Source organism: Syngnathus scovelli, chromosome 7 (genome assembly GCF_024217435.2).
Source record: "Syngnathus scovelli strain Florida chromosome 7, RoL_Ssco_1.2, whole genome shotgun sequence".
NCBI classification, from domain to species: domain Eukaryota; kingdom Metazoa; phylum Chordata; class Actinopteri; order Syngnathiformes; family Syngnathidae; genus Syngnathus; species Syngnathus scovelli.
The window spans coordinates 7,122,010-7,132,598 of record NC_090853.1 but is presented as its reverse complement, the minus strand read 5'-3'; the positions used below and the strand labels follow the sequence as shown (position 1 = coordinate 7,132,598).

The 10,589-nt window shown below is 37.9% G+C and overlaps 1 long non-coding RNA gene across 1 annotated transcript in view; it reads left to right on the top strand.

The window, feature by feature from the left end:
• The window catches only part of LOC125972786 (uncharacterized), a 31,715-nt gene extending 21,391 nt beyond the window's left edge, over nt 1-10,324 (top strand). Inside the window, exon 2 of the long non-coding RNA XR_007482917.2 lies at nt 4,959-10,324. This is a non-coding gene — a long non-coding RNA (uncharacterized lncRNA). The remainder of the gene's footprint in view (nt 1-4,958) is intronic.
• The last annotated feature ends 265 nt before the right edge of the window (nt 10,325-10,589 follow it).

Here is a 10,589-nt window from a genome sequence, read left to right as displayed (position 1 = left end):
GACTTTCATTATCATTTCATTCTCAAGGTTTTCAGGAGGACATTGCCAGACCACTTCATTCATTAATCCACCACGTTTTTTTTTCTAACTTAGCCTCACTGCCATTTTCAAAAACACGGAGAGCTGTTTTACAAATACGGGTATGATACATCGATATCTATTGTATATTCAGTGGGAGGAATTCTATCATGAAACAATTTATTCAAAGGCATTAGAATCAATGTTCTGGGTAACATGAAAAAAAAAAAACAATTTGAATAACTGTTTTTTCCTGCAAAATACTGTATATGCAAAATATACTGTATAATTTACACAGTATGATACTTAAATTAAAAAATGCTCAATATTATCTTTCTTAAAGCCAAATATTTAATATAGTGCTAAGCCTATCATTGTATTGTGCTCAATATTGGATGACTGGTCTGTGTATTTATACAACATTATATAATAATAATAATACATTTTATTTGTAAGGCGCCTTTCAAGGCACTCAAGGTCGCCGAACACACATAAAATAGCAGGCACATTTAAAAGAAAAAAAAAGAGAGTCTAAAAGCAAAGAACATCTGCAGCAGAGTAATACAATTAGACATATATTGATATTTAACCTTTAAACAGTATATACACATTTTCAAGTTCAAGTTCAAGTTTACTTTATTGTCAAAAATCCTATGTAACAGGGTTAGCACAGAAGTTTGAAATTGCGTTTGACCAGTCTCCAATGTGCAGTTTAACTAAAAAAACATGTAAATAAGACATTGACATAAATCTCTTTCTTTCATTTTACACATTATTGTATAGTACATAACTAGCAATCGTGGCCATAGCATAATGTGTTAATCAAATGAGTTTAACAACTTTCATTCAACTCGTCTCAATTTCTTGCACACAAAACACGGAAGTGTTTTCTTTTCGACCCTCTCCGCTCTGAATGTTGAGCTGGCTACATATTGGATTTTCCTAGCGCCAGGGGAAAATAAGCTCCAAAATGGCTGTTGGAGAACAAATCATGTCTCAGATTACTATGACATTGGCCTCGGTTCTGTGGTTAATCTGCAAATATTGAATACATACAGTAATAAGCCTTGACTGACCAAAATTGGCAATGGACTGTATAGCTGCTATATTTGCTTGTGTAACGGTTATGATTTCCCTAAAATTGTGATCACTTGTACTGTAGAAAGAAAAAAAGTCCTCTAGACTCTCTTTCAACTGTTTTTGTCTATTCTGTTTGAAGTGTCTGTTTGACAGCTTCATTTGTGAAGTGTTTCAATTAGCCAGAATATTTCTGCCGACATATCTCGACACTCAGACTGTCTCACTTGAACATGAAAGCCTGGACTTAAGGAAGTCATCACACACCTCACCAGGGAAAGACTGGCACACACATGCGCATGCATGCAAACACTAAAAATAGAGGCAGCTCTCCTACAAACGCTGTGTAATACTCCTCGCCCAGACAGCTTCATTTGCCTAGCTTTAATGTGTTTTTTCTCCCTCTCCTTTCTCTTCCCCTTTCTCTTTTTTCTCCTATCTTTTGGGAAACCGCCTGGTTTTGTAGCATTTCTCTGGGGAGCTTTCAATACATTCTAGGAGGGTTCTTTTTGTATCCAAAAAAAAAAAAAACCCTGAAAAGATTACAACAAACCACTGCAGTAATTAGACATTTTGGAAATTTGAGACATCCCCGTAGCCACCTCTTTCTTAAATCTACAATAGTCTCCATCTGGTTCATGAGAGTGAATAGAAAAAGCATTGAATCTCTTGACTGTATTGGTAGGCCATCTGGGCTGGGACACTCCCACCACTCTAAGGCCACTCAACAGTCCCAACTGACCAGACAACAGACCTGGCATGTCTTGATGCATAAGCCGATTTCAGGAACAACAGTCAGGCCCAGTTTAATTGTTTATTCAACTCTTCTGAGATGTATCGTAGATCATCAACATTGAAATCACTTTCCTTGATTTGATTTCCTAGCACTAAAATGATAGGCACAGAAGAAAGAGAGTAGTAGTGAATCACAAACACCTCCAAATCTTTGTCTAGTTTGTTAGGCTACCTGAAAACTCAATGTGACACTAGCTGTGAAGATTTGTGTGAATGCTTGTTTGTCAAACTGCACGTGCCCCAAGTCAAGTCAAGTCAAGTCAAGTCAAGTCAAGTCAAGTCGACTCAAGTCAAGTCAAGTCAAGTCAAATAAATAAAATAAATATAAAATAAATAAATAAACTTGAGTTGACATTCCAGTTGTCGCTTTCTTGGAACGAGTCAGCAGATTTTATTTTAAACCCATACTAATGGTTTATTTTTTTTCCCTATAGGGGTAGACTTTAAACACAACCTAAAATAAATATTTAATCTTAATGTGCAGCGAACAGAGGGGTGAGTTTATTATACCGCTGCTAGCCACTGAGAAAATTGATTATGCGCAATTACTCATTGACGAAAAATGTTAATGGTCTAAAAGTAAATGTCCCTGAGGTATACTTTCAAAAGTTATACAACAGTACAAACGTGGAGAATTTGTTTTGGATTTGCCTGCTAATTGCTGTAGCAATATAAACATTATGGCATTGTACTTCCTCCGTAGAGCACATCCAGGACTGCACTCCTAACACAAAGACACTTAACTGAACACCACATTTCCCTGCTTTGCTCCTTTAGGACGACTTGCTGTGAGCGATGGAACCACGAATTCTGCTTTTTACCAGAAAATCCTGAAGGAGAATGTTTGGGCATCAGTTTGTGATTTCAAGCTGAAGCACAAATGGGTTCTGGAATAGGACAATGATCCAAAACACACCAGCAAGTCACTTCTTAATGCCATCGAAAATAATGATCAGAAAGTTATTTAAGTGGTCTACTCAACGTTCAGATTTGATTAAAATGCTGTGGTTTGACCTTAAAAATTCTATTCATGCTCCTGTGCATTGTCTGATTTGCCATTGGAGCCTTGTTCTTTTCACTGATGAGTGCAAGTCGACACTGAACATTTGACACAGTAAAAGTATTGCGATGCTGTGACAGACACTCTAATGCCTGCAACATCCTCCAGCATGGTAGTTAGTGATGCTCTGGGCAGGCATATCCACTAAGAGTTCAGAATGAGTTCCTCAAAATTATTATCAGGCTTCTGGTTCAGTGACCTCTTCATGAAACTGGAGTGTGTTAGTATACATATGTGTGAGAGTATCAAATTAATTTCATCATCCATTAAGCCTTTCGCCACAGGATAATAATAACCGTCATGTGAGCTCGCTATGCAGGAACATCGGTACCCTTATAGCGGGAATCTGTGTCACTGCCATCACTGTCATCTATAGTGAGTGTCAATCAATGCGTCTCTGTCAGGATTGCAAGGCGACTTTGATGGATCGAGTTGTCAACGGCACCTGCAGCCAGAAGCTGGCCCGCTGGCCAGCTGTCACATAAAGTGGCTTGAGCTTTCCACTCCACAGCTTATTTAACGTTTCTGCAGTCCCGCAAAAAAAAAATATATGTATTGCTTCAAATGCTCGCTGTTTCTGCTATCACACAGTGGAGCAACACTTTTGTTTTAATTGGAGGAAAATTGCACATTTTAATGAGCTTCACATGTGCAAGTTAGTGCGACTGTCGCGTTTGAGAAAGTGTAAACACCATTTATGGGGCGTGTGCAAGACACTGTGCTAAAGGAGGCTGGCCTTGATTGTGCAAGAGATATCACAAGCGTGGACCAGTCCTGCTGGGGTTTAAGGTCTAATTTCCCAGTGGGGAGTGCCGAAATAGAGTTCAGTGGAGTAACTTCGCAGAAGTTCGGACTTTTGTGAGGCAATCCTCTCGACTTTGTCTCAACACGATTTTGTTGTAAGCTTCCCGCCAATGTGGGTATCAAATGTTGAATTTCAGTTCTATCGACTTGGTCAGAATTTATTCTGGAATTTTTCTGTGTTCTTGCCTCTAGCCACTGTCTGTCTGCAGTCTGTCTGCTTTGTCACCTTTGACTTCCTTTCTGTTTCTTACAAGAGTCATCCAAACTATCCAAGCCCCCAGCCAGTGGAAGAACGCTAGGCACCATGCCAGCAAGCCAGGGCGCCAGTTTGGTTGAACATCAGTAGCGTTAAAGATATGGTATCTACCCAAGTCTATCTGTCTGGCTTAGAGCCCTGATTCCCTGTTCCCCCCCCTCCCCCATATGCTGTCCCTTGATTCCATTAGACCCATCTTGCTTTATCAGCATGGTACCCAGACATCTAGTATACCGCTTTAGGTCTCTTAAAATACATACACAAATAAATGAGCGAGGGGATGGGAGTGCTTGAAATAACTACTTTCTCATCTGCAGCCAAGCTACCCCGATGATCAGGTCATTGTCTTTAAAGGGACAGGGACTGCGGAATGCAGACCCCTCTTAACCTCCATTTACTTAATTTATGAGAGGAATAAAAGTCAGTGGTTAGTTTTGTAATTTTTTGCAAGAATTCTTTTCATTCTTCAAATGATGCTTGTGTGTGTGTGTGTGTGTGTGTGTGTTATAGTTAGCTGCACAATAGACCTACGGTGCATTTCATGATGGTTAAAAATATATCTGCTCCTGTTTCATCATTTGTTTGCCCTCATTCTTTCCACTCTAATATAGATTGCGTTGCTTCAAGTATTATGACACAATGATTCTAAAGTGGGACTTTGGTGGCTGACTTTGGTTATATGAGCTTCATGTTTCTTATGGTTTGGCATGGCAGAAAAGTGGTTAGTGTAGCTACCTCACAGCGAGAAAGGGACTGCTTCATTTTATAATAATAAATACATTTAGATAGATAATTTGGACTACTTGAAACACCTTGAATGAAAAATACTAGGCGTATCAGTTGGGGTTAGTTAACTACAGATAATATGCATTTCTGTACAATATATGACAGATTTTTTAAAAATCTTTCTTTAACTGCAACTGTTTGCTTTTTCAATTTTTATTACAGACACACTCTGGGAATATCTCTGATGAAGTCTGAGGGCCCTGCCACCATGCAGGCGGTATGTAATTACTGATTGTTGCAAGTATTGACAATGTTGTGAAACAAAATAGGATCCGCTGACATGAAGAATCTCAACTTTGGAGATGTTATTTGCGATTACAATACTAGCCCTCAAAATAATCCCCAAAAAAAAAAAAAGAATTACTGATGCTGGCAAGTAACCTCATTCGTCTTAAATGTTGCAGGTGATCTTATAAGATGATCGTAGAAGATCATTTATTATTAGCAATCATCATCATCGTTAGCAAGGTGAATTAAATATGGTAAATTCATATTTTCAACTTTAAATGAGAACAATGGAATTGAATAGGGAATTTTTGGTTGATACTGGGATTTTTTTGAATGAGTAAAATAAGGGTTAGGAAAGTAGATGCATGTTAACATTATGGACATTTTCAGCACTGACACAGTAATGTATACACCGGTAACACAAGTGCACTCTCAAGGTGACAAGAAAGTGATGGAATGAATATAACTAAAAGGAGACCGTGTGTTGACCTTGGGTTTTGAGATTGGAAAATACCGACGTTTCAAGATTTAACACTTTTGTGTCAACTCTTCGGTTAAGTACTTGACACACAGGAGAATGAAAGCAAAATAAATTCTCTGAATTGAATCACAATGCAGTGGAAGACGACAAAAAAACACAAGTATGAAATCGAAATCAACAAAACTGTCCAATGTTAAAGCTGGGTGACAGATTATGACATTAAAAAAATGTGTGCAGTTTTGAACACTGACTTAATTTCTTATTTTAAGATTCTGAACATGAAGAACATGTAGATCTTCTTATACTTGTTCTTATAATGATACTGATAGTTTTACTAGTTCATACATATTCTGACTAACCTTACTGAGATGAGAGGTCTGCTATCATTCATTACTTGAATTATCTTTAGTTCAGACTAAAAACATACTTTGCAAATATTCTAACCAGTGGGAGGCAGCAAAGTATTCATCAAATTCAGTCTAGAAAAAAAAACGTTTTGTTCATATCAGCTTCTGGGATATCAGCTTCACCTCAATTTACTAACAGGTTGGCTATGGTCAGTATGAAATCTGTATTTAATTACGTGTGAATGGCAAGTGGACAAATTATTACTATTGTACCTTTGGTCATCTAGTGGAAGAGCAATTACTTGTTCTGCCTGTCACTGTATGACACTGGTCTTGATAAATGATCTAACATATATTTATGATTCATACACAAAAACATTTGTACAAATTAAGAGATATTGGATTAATGTAGTATCTAAAGCTGTTGGATGGAGGTGCAGCAAGGCAACAAAAAGTACCATGAAGGAATCTTGAATTTGTTTTACCAAGCTACAGTAAGATACAGAATACAATCTGCAAACAAGTTACAATTTCATAATTTGAGGTCAAGTGCTATATTTTCTGTCAATCATTTAAGTTTATTTATTTATTATATATAGTATGATTTTATTTATTATTATTCTCTTGCAACAGTGGGCAAACCTGCCATACTCATATTACATCAATACTCCAAATCAACAAAGAGACTTGGTGAAAAAATGCTTGTAATATCTGTATAATGTAAAGAACTTTTACAATTTTGTGAAGACTTTCTGCCATAATGAATGAACAAAACAGTTTAGCAAGTAAAATGAAGTATACTATCTTTAGAGGATCAAAAATGATATAGCAGTACAGAAGTGGCCCACCGGCCTTGTGTTGAACACTTCACTTATCAGCAGCTGATGCAAAAGTAAGCTGTGGCTGCAAATCCAGCCGTCAGCAACAAAAACATTCCTCCTGGTATTTATTGACCGGCGCCATTAATTGGTCGTGTTCCAATCATCAGTGGTAAAAAAGAAGAGGATGCAAGTACCCGTGAAATATCTGAGTTGCTGCTGTATAAATTAGGAAATTAGCAAAATTCTCATTTCGGGCTTTGTCCTCCATGTCAGACAGACATGCAGAGCAGCAGTAATGGCTATCGGCTTTCAGCGCCAGTACCAGCTGTGCCCGATCCAAATGGGCACAGACAGCTAGCTATTCAGGCCAAGCCAGGTCAGATGAGGACGCAAACACAGAATGGGGGAGGGTTGGCAAGATGGGAAAATGGAATCGTGAGGCGGAGGAGGAGGAGGGAGTGTGAGAGGAGGAAAAAAAAAAGGACAGTAGAAGACTTAGCATAGTCTTCTCGCAGTAAGGTACGTACTATATTTGCAGCCTGTATTGTGATGGGTGAAAAAAAGGAAAGTGTGAAAACCCTTAAAACAAAAATGGAACTGAGTACAAAATAAGGGTCTTGCTGCATAGTAAAAAAAAAAAAAATGCGCAATACAATAAATTAATTCAGAGTTACATACTGATATTCAAATTAATTTCAACAAGCAAGATACCGTGTTGGTCATACAGTGTAGTTGCAATATGTAAGACAAGAAAACATATGACTGGGAATTGAATACATATCAATGAGTACAAGAGAACCGTTAAAAAAAATTCATCTTACTGTTATCAGCCACCAGACCTTCACTTGCAGTCATGGAGCTCATAATATCTGAGTGGTAAAAAAAAAAAAAAAAGAAATAAAAAAATAACTCACACTAACACTTTAAAAAATTTTCACCCCTTGTGGGATTTTTAGCCCACTCACAGATTTCTCATTGAATTATTTTGTTTAATTTCCCCGCTATCTCTCATCATTCAAGGCCTGCCATGTAGTCTTTTTATTGAAACACATTCTTTTGAGAGCTTTTCTGTGCAGTAGGGATGACTTTTCTACGGACGCACAAATGCTGCTCCGCAGAGTGTGGGAGGGCTTTTCAAATTAAACCACTGTGAAAGACTTGCACTATACTTTGGCAGTATTTTCAACTGCCAGGGACAGATCAGCACACATTATGGACCAAAATAATTAACTTTGTAACTTCTTGTCTCTGTAGCATCAATGATATCATACATGAAAAATTTCATAATTTTTAACTGTCCTCATGGGAGCTCACATAGGCTCCCACGTAACTCCAATCCTGGATAATGTTACATGTGTGGATAACAAACATGTGTTTTATGATTTTGTTATTCACCCAGTTTTTGAGGGTTTGGTGGACTGCATCCGTGGTACAAGCAATGCATACAGCATATATGGGTAATATTTGCCCTTGGCAAAAGTGTGACTGCAGGGATTACCGTCCTTGATTTTGAGTTCTCAGTATGGATTTTCCCAGTTGCTCAACAAAGCGACACCTTCTATGGAGCGTCTCTCTGTTTAACTCTGGTTTCTGCGGCATCCATATAACAATGATTGCTAAGATGTACAATATGTTGAAAACTATCACGAGTGTAGAAGTGCCGACCGACAGGTGAAGGTAAAGTTAGCTCTGGGAGCTTGTTTGTGGCAGGGTATTTACTTTCCGGAAGTGGATTTGACGCTTCTGCATCAGTGTCCTCGTTTTATGAATGTTTCGCTTTACTAACGGAATGAATTCATTTCATACCACTGTGCAGGAAATAATTGCTACTGCTATAAATGCTACATCTACTACCTTGAACCATTCCATTCCATCTCACAACATGCAGGCCACTCTTTTGGCAGGGACATAAATAGTGGAATTGAGAATAGTATAATGCGTAAGTGGCCATTGGATACTAGGCTGTTTTCCGCACTTCTCAGAATAGTCAGAGATTACTGGAATATAGGAATGCTTTTGGAGTGATGGAAGATTCTACTCAGGTGAAGAAGAAAGTCAAAATTTCCCCGTTAAGTTTCCATCTCAAGACTCATCATTCATAACTGCCTAAAGAATTAAACTACTATAATCTTAGCTTTGTTTTGCCCCATCCAAAGGAAAGATTCCCAAAAGTGTGCCAAATATCATCACAAATAAATTTCAGCGACAAAAACACTTTCACTTAATATGAAATATATAGTGAATAAAGAATATGTGACCTGGTTAATGTGATTTTGGTTCCTTTATCTCAGTATCTGCACATGTGGGCTGTAAGCATTGCCACCATTTTCCCACACAATTGTCAAGTGTCATCTGTGAGACGAGAAAAGCGAGGTTTGTTTTTAATACAGCTCATGCAGCATTAAACGATCTGTTGTCTTCAAAAACTTTTCTTTAGTTAATTCATGGTTTGCCTACAGGGGGGTCAAATGGTATAATAAATCTTGGCATCGGGGGTCGAGCGCCATAATCTTCCAATTTAGTTTGAAAAAAAAAGTAATTTAAAATCAAACCCTGAAGAAAACACATGTCAAGGTTTTGTTTATGGTTAAAAAAATAACTGAAAATAATGCTGCGTTCCATATAGTTATATATAATTCAATGGACTGCTTTGACTGTAAAAGTTAGATAGCAAACTTACCTTTAATGACTCCCACTACATTAAGCCAAATGTTTAGTACTATTGTTGCTATGAGCATTTCCCCCCTTTGCTAATTAACAGTAATACCCAACAAGAAACCAAATAAAAGATAATAAATGTTCTTTTAAAAAATACATCGAGACAGACCTTCCATTTTTATTTGGCTTCTGGGCCCAACAGGTTGAATTCTAAGCAGTTCGACTGCCCCCGTTTGCATGAATAAAAGTGAGTAATACCCAAAAGTAAGAAAGAAATCGCTAAAATCCGTAAATTAATGGAGCTACTATTTAAATGGGATCCGTCTACTTGGGGGTCTATCACATGGTTGGTCCGTTGGATGCCACCATTTTAGTTCAAATAGCCCATAGGGAAGATTAGGAGATACTTTTGTCTGACAGCCGTGGCTGAATGGAGAGAGAGAAAAGGGAAATTTAGAGAGTTTGTGAAAGAATGAGCCAGAGCAAAGGAAACTGGGCGATGAAGAGCCACAGGGAGACGAGCTGAAAGGAAAGAGGGCTGAAAAGGGAGGGAGAGGTAAGCGATAGAGAGAAGCCAAATGTGTCTTGGGAAAGTTTTGGGGCTGAGGTGCATTGTGGGAGAGCATAGAGGGTGTTAGGGGGTCTGAGGTGTGGATTAATGCCAGTGATTGGAGGAGGTCTGCCGCAGCCGTGCGTGAGCAGAATACCCGAGATGGATGGAGGAATTAAAAAAAAAAAAAGGAGTAAAGATTGAAAAGGTAAATACAGCAAACTTTATAAATATACAATAAAAAATAAAAAATAAAGGCTCCCTGCTCTCTTAACGTTGCAACAACAAGTCCTGTCAAAATGTCGGCAGGAAGAGAGGGGGCAAAAAAAAAAATTTGATCATGAGCAACACAAGGTGCCACCTCCCCCCTTTTTTTAATCTTGTGTTTCTTGCCCATGTGTTGTGAATTTAAACACATAAATAAATATCAGCTCCCACTCTAATTTTGCTGTGTTGTTATACTGTCTGTAAATCTCGATTTACGTATCTGTTTTAAGAGAAAATAAACTCTCCTTCTTTCATCTACTACCTAGAGGAATGTATTTGACAAATTGTACATTTATGTATGAAGAATTTTCCCAAATTTTTATATGGGGATATTTCATTGTGATGTGATCGCAGTTGTCAGCTAGCAGCAGCAGGATGAGCAGATGTTTTATGAAAGTACATATTTCTCTCACAAGCTTTTGACAGTCTAATGAAAAATAT